General features: G+C 42.9%; 1 protein-coding gene across 3 annotated transcripts in view; it reads right to left on the bottom strand.

The window, feature by feature from the left end:
- The window catches only part of GPR85 (G protein-coupled receptor 85), a 47,973-nt gene extending 46,430 nt beyond the window's left edge, over positions 1 to 1,543 (bottom strand). For all 3 annotated transcript variants that reach the window (XR_012633429.1, XM_074903117.1, XM_074903116.1), the window contains exon 1: positions 1,398 to 1,543. The gene's annotated coding sequence lies outside the window, so the exon portion shown is untranslated. The remainder of the gene's footprint in view (positions 1 to 1,397) is intronic.
- Between the last annotated feature and the right edge of the window lie 11,396 nt (positions 1,544 to 12,939).

Consider the following 12,939-nt stretch of genomic DNA (forward strand, 5'->3'; position numbering starts at 1 on the left):
AACTGACCGGTGCCTCTTATATTTGGTAGCATACATAATTTTACAGTTAAAGCCTCAGAGATTTTATGAATCAAAAGATTCCCAGTTTGCAAGCCCAAGAGCTAATCACTTACATCTTTTTTAAAAATCCCCAAAGACTGCTGATATTTTGACATTACCTACATTTATTTTATGGCTACAGTATTTATCAATGTTTTAGAGGCAAGCTACTGTGTTGATACGGATCACACCCAAAGAAACCCTGCAGAATTTATGTTTTTTAACCCAAGTCACCAAAGCACATTAATCACACTGTGTTAGTTCATGCACATTGTAAGAGAAACAATATTCATTATCCCCCTCCCTTCCTCCTATAAACCATAATTTTATCATTTAGGCTTTCAAATAAACAGGTATGCCAGACAGTCGATAGCACTATGCTTTAGGGTCTTCCCGCCCCCCCCCCCCCCCCCCCCCCCGGCTTTAATGCAAATCTTTAAAGCCTCAACATAATTCATAATAAGCAACGGTCAGTGTAAATACTGAGCAAAAGCAGGCAACACACCCAAAATAAAATGCCCATCTTTTCGGGAGAGCTGGTTTTGGTTATGCTTAAATAAACATTTTTTGTTGTTGTTGTTAGCTAATTAGGGCTCTTCAATTCCCGCTATTCCTCACAGTGAATCGTACCGGAAAACATTTCATGCAATAAGATAAAATAAATTAAAGAACTGTCTGCTGCTGCTGGGTTTTTTCTGTTGATTTGTTCTTTTTTTTTTTTTTTTTTCTCCCTCTAGAGCCAGGGACAGGAGCCACAGCAGGCATGATCAGGCTCCTTCGTTATTCACACGAAGTGTTTCCTATGCCACCTCGGGTGCACAAAGGATATTCCCACTGAATCCCAGCAAAATCCTTTCATTCTTACCGTCCACAAAAGAGCCTGATTGCTGCTGTGTAAACAGAGGCTGATCAGATCATGGCATCGTTTTAAAACCATGAAATCAGGCTCCCCCTCCCCCCTCCCGCCAGCCCCGCCGCTTCCCCTCCTCTGTGGAGCTGTCCCCGCCGCGCGGCCGGCCCTGCCGCCGCACACACACACTCACACGCTCGCACGGACACCGGCGGAGACACCCGCTCCCCGCCACGCACGGCCATGCAGGGCTGGACTGCGCCGCGCTGCAAGGGAGCCGGGTGCCGCTGCCTGGCAGCCGCATCTGCCGGAGCCATGCGAGAGCCTCCCGCGGCGGGGAGCTCGGGAGAGCGGAAGAGGCATTGTCTGCGAACACTTCCATCATGCAGCTTCTTTAGAAATCACCCCCCCCAGACCCGCTTCCTGAGGGGGGGAGCCCTCCCCACACGCACCTGCAGCTGCGGCAGCCCTCGGCACCCCCAGACTCCCCCAGCCCCTCTCCTCCTACCTGTTGGTGCCGGAGATCCCCACATGCCAGAGCTGCTCCTTCCCGCCGACCGAGGGCTGCTTTATCCTGGCGGTCTCTTTTACAACCTTTTTTTATTTTCCTCTGCCGTCTTTCATTCTTCTTTCTCTCAATACCTTCCTTTTGCTTCTTTTTTTTTTTTTTTTTTTTTTTCCTCCTGGGTGTGTGGTTGGTTTTTTTTTTTTTTTTGCCTCGGTACCTTGACTGAATCCAGTCAGTGGCTCGGCCGGCGCATGCTCACTGCGCCTCCTCCCTGCGCGCCGAGCCCCGTCCTCCCCTGTCGCAGCGGCACAATCTCTCCCAGTAACGCAGCAGCGGCGGCCGCCTCAATGGGGGCAAGGCAGCCTCGGTGGCGGCGGCAGCACCTGCTGCCGGCTCAGAGAGGCCAAGGCAGCCTCCGCGGCAGCAGCGGTGTCGTCAGTGGTGGGCAGGCAGCCTCCGCGGCAGCAGCCTCCTCCGTGAGGGGACGGCAGCCCCGGCACCACCACCACCACCGGCAGCGGCGGCGGCGGCGGCGGCGGCAGCCTCCTCAGTGAGGGGAAGGCAGCCTCCGCGGCAGCACGTTCCCATCGCGATGCATAGTCGAGCTGGATTTATTGGCGAGCCTGGGCGAGCTAGTTTGAGGAAAGGGAGGGGGAGGAATTAGGTCCTGCGCTCCTTGTTTATGCCTTTGAACTCCCCCTCCCGCCCCCTTCGCTTAAAATGGGGGCTAGGAAGCGGCCGCCGCGGTGCACGTCGCAGCCCGTCAGCCGAGGGACCGGGCGGTTTCTTCAGCTGCCGCTGCTCGGATCCTCCCGCTCGTGGCTCTCTTCCGTTCCTCCCGACTGCCCCCCGATGAATTCCTTCTTCCTAACCCCTGAGACAGGGAGGGCTCCTTAAAAAGTACCGCGGTTCGGGGAGGCCGTATTTGCCGCGGGGCCGTTAGGACACCGCACCTTCCCCCTGGCCCCGCTGCCTCCCGCCTCGCAGCCGGCAAAGCGGCTCCTCCACGCTCAGCGCGAAGCCGCCGCGGAACCGTCAGCGCGCGGCATGGCGGCAGTGATGGATGTTAGTGTCAGCCCGTTCCGCCCGTGGCAGGGCCGGCGTTCCCCCTCAACGCGTAAGGCGGGCGCGGTGGCAGCGGCCGCCGCCGCGCGGAGCGCCCCAGCGGTAACCCGCCGGGGATCGATACCGAGCCGTCCCGATGATGTCATACGGGCCGGCGGGCCAAGCGGCGGCGCCGAGAGGCGGCCCGTGGCCTCGGCCGCCGCAGGGGCCTGTCGCCAGCCTCCGCGCCCGCTGGCCCCCGCGCCCGCTGGCCCCGGCCCTTGCGGGCTGCCATCGCCGTCACGGCGGGAGGGGACGGGAGGGGCTTGGATAAAGCTGGGGAGAGCACGTCCGTCCGCCCTCCCGGCTCTTCAGTCTTTATGGTAAAGTTTATCGGGGAGAAGCGGGAGAGTAAAGAGAGGCTTGTCCCAAAAGTAATTCCTTTTGACTGCAAGGCAGTGGAGGAACAGCTTATTTGGGGTCGAGCCATTTGGATTCTGAGGAACTTCTTCACTGGGAGCTTCCACTCAAGTCAGAATAAATTCTCTGGGGGATAGATTTATGGGGCTGATTCATAATGTGTGTCACATCTTTGAGACCGTTATTAGACTACAGGCATTTTTAAAGGCTGTTGTCAAAGTTTGGGTTCTTTTTTGGCACTTTCTAAAATAGCTTCAGTAACTGCCAGATCAAGCCCAAAGGTCTGCAGCCACCGGAAAACACAGTTATTTAAAACAAAAATCACACCGTTTCAAGCATGTGACCTGCTTCAAATAAAATTCATTCCTGAGCAGAAAACTCACACACTGCTCAGGTACCACTTTTTTTTTTTTTTTTCTGCGAATGTACTTATGATGACTGTGTTGGTGCTCATCTTCGGGGTTAGCTTCACTTTATTGGCATTTTGGGTGGCTATTAAAGTTACTACTTCAAGCTGCACTTTTCATGTCATAAGTTACCTAAGCTAAGCAGACCTTTCCAGCTATCCCTTTTTGCTGTTAAATGTATGTTCCCACAGTGACGTAAACAGTGACTTTTAAAGTCATTGTTAATGTTAAAAAGGACAAGGAAGTGCCTACCTACTAAACCAGCAAGAGCAGGCACTTTAATGGTCTGTCTAACATAGCAAAGAATTCTCTGAACGCCATGGAAATTAAACACTTAAAATGCCAGATTAAGAAGCAAATTTATGATATGTGGTACAGGATGGCTACAGTATGTTCATGGTCAGGGCCTATTCTTACACTCTGATGTATGATTTTTTGTCAATAGTAAACAATACAAGACCATCATCATCATTGTAAAAAAGGTCCAGTGCAGTAGTTTTTAACTCTTTTTGTCTGTGCTTTCTTTTATAGATGTTGCAGAAGTATATTCCTATATAGCATTTAAGAACTTGGTTTTCTTTTAGACCTGCCACAGACTGCTTAGAAGTAATCTGTGGATTTCAGAATTCATTCAGTGTTCCATTTGTAATCATATGTGTAATCTGAGAAACAGTGCTCTAATTTTATTGAACAAAATGTAGACACCTAAACTGAAGTGATGTATAAATACGCTAGATTAGTGAGAAAAAGGTGCTTGAGGGAGCCGATCATCTCCTTCTGAATCACAAGTTTAAAATACATCAGATGTATTGCCCTCTGTTCTCTTTTAGGGTAGTGTTAGGCAAGAGAAACCCTTGTTACAAGGGGAGAGATTTCTGGTGGAGTGTGACATAATCCAGTGTTAAACTGTTGGACCAGGACCAGGTCACATCCCCCATGGAGGGAAAGCAAATCCTGGAGTCATGGGATTGGGAACCTGGGAGGTGAAGGCAGATGTCGGTTAAAGATGGCTCCAGGAAGCATGAACCAGGAAATGAATATGGACCTGGAAAAGGAGAAGAGCTATGGAAGTACAGGTAAAGAGATCTGTGCTAACTAGTTCTTCGGAACAGCTGGACTAGTGATATGAAAGGTTCTGAAAAAAGTATGAGTCAGTCTTTGTTGCAAGGTGAGCAGATTAGGCTAGCCAACCAGAATTTCTTGGGGCTTTGCCACAAGGCAGGATCCTGAACCCTGAATAAATTGCCCACTACACAATGTAAGGGGGGCAACACTAAGGGCAACAGGAAGGAGGTTCAGAAAACCCAGAGAACCTGAGTGCTATATAAGCATGTCAGAGGAAAGAAGTGAAGAAGTGATTACTCTCAGGAAAGGAAGTATCTTTCCTTGCCTTTTTTTTTTTTTTTTTACTTAAGTATCTAGGTCTGCTTTTCCCCAAGAAGGAAGGGTAAAGGGAGACAGTGTAAGTGCAAGAGCATTTATATACCCTATTAGAGCTAGCAGCAGACTGTTTAGAGCTTTTCCTAGAAAATGAGAGAGCCAAGATTATTTCCCTCCTTTTCTGATTTAGGTCAAAGATGTGTATCGTCTTCAGGTTTGGGCAACCCCACTGCAAAGTTCTTGACAGTTACGGTACAGAGCTCTTTAATTTTCTCCTGTTAGAGTTATTTAATAATCATGGCCTGGAAAGTGGTGAAGTATTCAGCTTTATTGTTGGTGACTGAGGATCCTGTATTCCAGCTGTAATTTCAATTTAGGTACTGTTTAAGAATGACCAAGGGACTGGATCCAGTGAATTGGACCCACTATGTCCATTACACAGATCAGGATCACCTTACTGCAGAATCCTACTTTGATATCCTTGGCCTTTGGCATCATCTGCAGATGTGGGCAGCTCATTCCTGTGAGGTGGTGGTGATGCTTGAGTGCCCATGGCCAATGTGCCAGGAGCTCAGGCACTGGGGTGGGGGACTGTTGAATGCTATGGCAGAGGAACTTTGTTGGTGTGCAAGCGTTTTGGGTACTCTGTACCTAATTTATTTTGAGGGTATGTGCGCTGGAATCCTGTACCACAGTTGCAAGCCAGGTGAGGATGCTGGGTATGTGATTCTCATTGTTTTGGGCTTTTTTTCCTCAGAATGTGAGAGGTTTTGAGAAAAATTTGACTGAGAAATTTCACTAACAGAGTCTGAGGTAGAGATTGGACTAGAAGACAGGCTAGTTGATGATTAAGTAACTATCATTTGAAAAGATGGGGTGAGATATTGGCCTCACCAAGGTCAGTAACAACTCTCAACAATTTCAGTGGAATGAGGGTTTCAGCGTGGGGCCAGAAATTGTGAATAGCTAAAATATAAAATACTCATGTTGCTGTTCTCTTGATAATTTCAGTAATTACAGTGTTTACTGGCTGTCTTGGAACTCGTATATATGCAACGTCTATCCAATCTGCATAATGCAAACTTGGAAGCACTGTAGGATTTTGTGACATTTCTACAAAATAGGAGAGATACTCTGCAAGGTGTACCCACCTCTGTGCAGAGGCCAGCACAAGATTTATGAATTGTTTGAGAGACCGTGATAGATACTACCAAAGTACATCCTTTTCAGATGGCTCGAGGAATTCTTCCAAGGGAAATTTCTTGCCTGTGCAGTAGATTTGTGCAACTTTAAAATAGTATTTAAGTAGGACTTACGTAATACGGAGACCTGTGTAAGACCCCTGCACAATGGAGAATTTCACCTGCAATATATTTGGTTCCTGTGCTTTGTAAAGTATTTGCAGAGTAAAGACGTGTTGGTAGTGTCTGGCTCCTGGGTTGGTTCTCAGCACAGACATAAATTTCACCCCACACTGAAAATGTCTCTAGTGGTCTCTGTTTCAGTGATGCATGTTTTCACCTACAACAAAATTATATTCATGTGACTATAACAATTTCCATGAATAATAATTGCTCTTTTTTTTGGTGGTTAAATCTTTAGCCGGATCATCAGAAGTTTTATAAATATTTCTCAAAAGCATTTAATTAGGTATTTTATAACTGTTTCATAACTTCCCTTTGAAACTTAAGTTTTGTTCTTAAAAGTTGATCAATGTTACACATTTACAAAGGGATAAATGAAGGTTTAAGGACAAATTCACAGAAGCTTATCTGCTGAGCATATGAAAAAGGTTTTGTCCAAAATGCTTCCAGAGATCCTGTTAGATACTTACCTGTATCCCCAGGCTTCTAAACACCTTTTGCTAGTAGGACTACATTTGAAAGACTAGGCAGGATCTTCCCCCCTCGCCCCCCCCCCGACTAGGTTTCATAGATCCACTGTTAAATCAGTGTTGCGGTGTTCAGTTATTGTGCAATTTAAGTAGTGTGGACATGTAATTACTTGACTCACTTGCATATCAGGTCGTTAGAAATGCAAATGACCTAACTGTGGCCATGAATAATTACCAGTGTTAAATTGCACTGCTAATTACTTGTGCCTGCAAAAAGATAAGCTACATTTTTAAATTGCTGGACTTCATAAATGGCCTTTTTATATATATGATTTAAAGAGAGAGAGAGGTAAAGAAAGGTTCATATGTGGTCTTTGTTGTTTGTGCGCCATATGTATATTGTCCTGTACTGGAGAATTACCAAATTGCTTGTTTTCACAGCCAAGATTGAGTCATAACACATAACTTGAAAAAGATAGTGATGCAGATTGATGATTGAGCTCCACAGAAGGAATAAAAAAAGGAACTACATAGTATCTAGAAGTAGTTCCAAGTAGATACATTTGTTGAGATTATATTTTCTAATGGTTGAGAATATTTCTTTAATATTGCCATCTTGGATCCCTTATATATAAAACACGTTATATTCAAAATTTTATCTTTGAGTAAATTGTTTAGCTCAAGTTTTGGTTTTTTTTGTGTTGTGGGTTGTTTGGGGTTTTTTTAAATAACAGAGGGTAAGCACTATCTTGTATGTCTCTATAACAAATCTTTTAATGTCAATAATTCTGAACTTGCAGTCTTGTTAGTGGGAAGTATTGAAATTCTTATTCCATCAACCATTTTCAGTTAATATGGGCAGAACTGTAGAGATGCCTCAGTACCGGGGTCCACGGTGAGGTCCTGAGCTGCTGACCTCAAAAGGACACTTGCAGTTCTTCCCTGCACTCCTGGGGAGGAGAAAGAGCCTCTTGTCAGAACATCAAAAGAATGTGGACCAGACTTACTGAAGTTCCTGCTATATCCAGTCTCTCCACTCTCTTTCTATGCCAGAAAATCTGTTGGTATTTTGGAAACTGAATGTTGAATAGGAGGAAAGACTTTCTTCTTTCTCCGTTACAAAAAATAGAATACCCTTCCTTACAAATCTTGTAGATGGGATTTGTTGAAGATGTGCACAGATACTGGGAATGGTTTTACAGAAGTAATTTGTTTATTTAATGTATTTTCATCTGCATTTAATTAATCCTGTTAATTGTACATATTTTAGTATAAGATATATTACAATATGTCTTTCAACTACTGTAAATACATTCCATTCACTGATTTGTTTTTCTGTGCATGACATATGGTAATGTGAATACATCATAGTGGTACAATTCAGCAACCCAAAACAGTTGAAAGGAGCGATGCTGAGCACTGTTAGGAATTTCTGACTATATCACCACAGGTGAAAGGCATGTATTTACATGAGGCTTGTCTAACCGATAATATGAAAACAATCTGGTGAGAAACGCGTAGAGAATCTTTCAAAATTTAGAAGCTGAACTGGGAGCGCTTCCCAGGGCCATGCTAAGGGCTTTCTGACTCCAATGCATGGTCTCTTCACTGACCGTTGTTCTCATATCTTACCTTCTGACACTACCAACCACATTTGGGTAAAAGTGGAGCATCCCCACGTAAGAGATTTCCAGCCAATGCAAGTCAGCATGTCAGACCACTAACGTAGAAAGCTGTGTTAATTTACTCCAGTCAGGGAATGTGTTACTGTGATTTTAGAAGTCATCTATTAGTTTTTGAAACGATAGACAAAAGCTTGTAGGTTTTCTTTTTTAAACAAAGGAAGTGTTTGGGCACCTCACCCCTTCTCAGGTATTATGTTTTATAGTCCTTTTGTCTGTGCTATTTTAACACTTGAGTTTTCAGTAAAATGCTTTCTCACAGGCTATGTAGTACTCTTGGTTTACTTTACTAAATAGAAATTCAGGACCTGAAATCAGCTAACCACTGCCGAAGCACACAGCAGCTCTGCAGTGTCATGGTCATTAACAGTGCCAATCACAGCATTCAAAAACGCTTTTTTCCTGTCACCATTGCAGACACCAGTGGAGCAAAATGAATGGGGTTAGTGACATTAGAGAACAGAATGCTTGCCTTGAGAGAGGAACCTAAAAATGCCTGAGAGACAGAAGGATGACTTCTTCCAGCTAAGCTGCATCCAACATTTTTATGCACCTGATATTAAGTGTAGACAGCCTCATGATGCACATAACTATACCAGTTATGTAAACCTACTGTATCCCAGGCTCTTCTGTAGTTTTCCAGCATGTATTGCTCCCATCTCTTTCTGTGCTGTTGGCTCACTGGAGAGTATTAGGACGTTGTCGGGGCCTAATGAAAGGAGTGATTATGGTTCATTATTTTTCATATACTTTGTGTCATGAAGCTATATAATGACTAAGTGAATTTATGCACATTTCCTCCCCTCCACTGTCTTTTAAACCTGGAGGCTGATTTTAGTGAAGTCAGATACTTGAGCAGAAAGGTCTCAGAGGCAGGTGAGGTTCCTATAAATTTTGTGAATGTAGGTGTTGATTGCTTGTCCTACAGTTTACCTTCTTCCCTTGCTGTTCTTTCAGGCTGGACACCACTTTCAGGCTGGCTATCACTCCCTAGGGACACTGGTCCATACCTGAGGCTTCAGCATACAGCAGTGATTCATCTGCTGGTGAAAAACGGCCATGGCCTGGAATCTTAATCCCTTATGCATTTGAACTCTTTGTGACCAGGGTTGGCTGTGCTCAGCTGTTCAGCTGAACGGGACACTAGATATGTCACCATGGTTTCTGTATCCAGGGGCAGAATGGCAAGTAGCAGGCATAGCACTGTGTTAGACCCAGAGCCCATGCTGGTTCTGTGACAGACTACACAACCCCTATTCATCAGTTCAGTATGGAGCGGATCAACTGCCACACTGCTGAGCTCCCCCTTGTTTCTGTTGCAGTTACTGCTGTTTCTTCCAGTGCTCATATTTGCATGAGTATTTGTGGTGGTTTGACCCAGACCCAGTACAGTATTATTAGTGTGTAGGGATATATGTCAAATCAATCACTTCTGTAGAGCAGAGATATATAAATACTATATAAATACTCTTTAAGGTTGGGTTGGAGGTGAACCATGAGTGGACAATATATTGTAGGATTAGAGAGACTATTTGGCAACAGCATTTTCTATTTCTAGCAATATACTGAGAGGGGGATTTAAAAATAATAGGATAATATAGGATAATTGTCACTGACATCTTTTAGAGAACTTTTGGGCTGTGCTCAGGGGCAAAAATTAACAGTGTTAATTTTAGAAATACTTTTTTTTTTTTTATATGACCAGTTCACATCTAGAAATTAGACTACTAATTTATTTTTCAAATTTTAATTTAATACAGACATGTACAGTATAATGACTGGCTTGATTTAAAGCTCTGCAAAGAAAATAATAAATTGGTTAAAAAAGTATACTGCAGAATGATAATTGCTTTGAATGCATGAGATTGAGACAGTGGAGAGTCAGGTCTGTAATGTCTGAGATGGAGAGTGAACACTGGCTTTGCAAGCAGCTAGCATGAATATATGTTCTACTAGTGAGCTTCAAGTCTTATGATCTAGAAGGTGGAAAAATTCTTGTGTCAACTCAGCTTTTCACTGCAACTAATTTGATATCTAGAACCTAATGCCATCGTCCCATTTTGTCAGTTTGTTGGATATTAAGTATGAAATGTTCTCATTTATAAGGAGAAACAATTTTACGTTTTATACTTGCAGAGACGAGTCTATCTCTGGATAAAGGTAGGTCATCTGTTAAAGATGAAAGTTTGAATTCTGCAGGTACTATCAGAATAACACTGTGATGACACGGTAGGAGGAACTGCGTGAACACAGCTCTATGATGCAACTGTAAATACAGATTTATTACTGTGTTGCCTATTTCATGGAGGTATGAAAGAATGAATGTTTTATTGAAATGTCACCTACAAAACTAGTCAAGTGTAATGTTAGCAATGACATGGGAGTCAGTCTCTCTTGTCCACATCCCAACCCCACCCCTGCCATTGCTCTTGCATTTTCACACATAGAGGGTCCAGGATAAACAGGAGAGCATGCTTTCAGGGATTCCTCCTGGAACTCCAGGAAACTTTTTTTAGAGGTAGGAGACTGGGCTTGAATTCCAGATCTTCTGTTTCATGTAATGTAACTACTAGGTGGTTATGGAAAAGGTGGGCTTCCTGCAGCATTTGTGTATTCAGTGGGCTCAGCACTGCTGCTGATGTACCTTACCTGAACATACTACTCAGATCAGACTCTTCTAGGGACATTGTTGGGAGCGAGACACTTAGAGTATGCTCTGTCTCACATCTGGATCACAGAGATTCTGCACTGCACTCCTGGGAAGTTCTGCACATGAATGTAAAGCTGGCAACTTCAGATCCAATGTGTAAATGTCAACTGAAAAGTGAACACTGGTAAGTCTTGCTGTTGCTGCAGCGAGGGATTTCTGGTCCCTTTTTGGAGGGTGTATGTCCTAAATTCTGTTCAAGCCGTGTTTTAGATATTTAAATCACCTCTTAAGCTGTTACAGCCCCTTACTTCACAATTTTATTAAGCCTCGGTGAACTTATTCACTCTCCATTATTAAAATAAAATGTGGAAATAAGAGATCTAAATAATAGTAATCTGTTTTTCGTAATCTGGGATATGTACCTGGACATAAAAGCACTCTTTTGATGAGTGAACACATCAGTTCCTCACAGTACAGGACCAGCAGTAGCCAAGTAAAATGTACCTGTTGTGTAATTCTGTGCTTCACTGTAGATTTGGTATTAATGTAATGCTTCAAAAGCGAACAGAACATTTAGTTGATATACTGTATCTCTCTATTATGTATAATATCTCTTCATAAATATGCATGTATAACAAAACTGTGGCAATTTGAGGGATTTATGTAAAACTTAGGAATTCTCTTTGATATGAGTCCTCAAGATATATCTGTTTCAACCTGCACGTTGTATATTGAAAAGAGCAGTTCGTTCTTTCTTTTTTCCTAACCTTTTCAGTGCGTTGGATTTTCAAAGGACATTGCCACAAAGCCAACCAATGAACATAATGAAATGCCGACAACCCGAAATCAAATGGAAGACCTTCAGACAAAAAGACCTGGCAATTGCTCAGAATGATTTATTTGCCTAAGCGGGTTAGTTACCAAAACATGGATCCCATCTTGGAAAACTGGGTGATGCTGAAAGAGAATTAAAAGTTAGAAAAGATAACTTAATGGCCATTCTGGAGTAAGACAGAAGAAATCAGAAGAAAATACTTGTTGCAGGAATGTAAGAAGTTACTGTTTGCTGTCACAAGCAAACAGAGGAATTTGAGAATATAGAATTAATGGGATTGCAAGGCCACATTTAAATGCACTTTTGACCAATTTAGGCAAACCTAGTTAGATAATGAATGCAGCTGGGATAACCTCCGGTAGATACAGTGAGAAGTTGGAAAGAGCTAAAGTTATAGTCTTAATTATGAATCTTTCACTTCAACTTGTCAGTCTTGGAATACAATTATGAACCTACTTAAACCAAAACTATTTTAAGGTGAGGTGGGTTTTCAACCCTTAAACCCTTTAACCTTCACTTAAAAATCTGCCAAACTGGGATATGGATATTCAAATATGGCTCCTAATGAACAGATACAGTAAGATGCCTTTCAAAACAGAAAATGCTAAATGCTGCTTTTCATTGTAAAAACCTTACATGTTGAATCATGCTTGGAGGCTTCTGAAATTGAAAAATATAAGAAAGAGTAAGAGGATGAATATATATATTATATATATTATACTAGGAATATGTTGAGATTTTAACATTGGGCTTCCAAGTGCTAAAATTAAGAAAGAGATACAAGTCTAGTAGACTTTTGACTCAACATTATGGTTTAAGGCTTAGGTATGCTGTAATGTGAATAAAACTGCATTATATAGCAAATTTTTGAACCAGTGTAGTTTATGGGCTTTTAGTATTTCTGTGGTAAGTTTAGAGAAACATATGTACTTATAAAACTCTTTACAAATGCCTCAGTTCCATATAAGCTGCACATTTTTCAGTCTTTGTAATAAGACCAGAAATACTTACTGTAAGCAGGTGGCAGGGTTCAAGCGGTCAGACGAAAAAAAGAATCTTTTGCTCATGAAATTTACTTCCTTAACATTTATTTCTTGTGAAACCAGAACACATCTTTTGCAAACACTGGGCAAAAGGAAAGTGGGTTTTCCACACCAGATAGCAAAAACCCCAAAATTTCAGTCCTGTAAGAGGACATGGAATTCTTACTGAGCAAATGGCTCAGCTACTACTGCATGAAAGAGAATGTATTTAAGGTATGTATGTCAGTGACTCTTCACCCTCTTTCTA

Source organism: Athene noctua, chromosome 3 (assembly GCF_965140245.1).
Source record: "Athene noctua chromosome 3, bAthNoc1.hap1.1, whole genome shotgun sequence".
Taxonomy (NCBI): domain Eukaryota; kingdom Metazoa; phylum Chordata; class Aves; order Strigiformes; family Strigidae; genus Athene; species Athene noctua.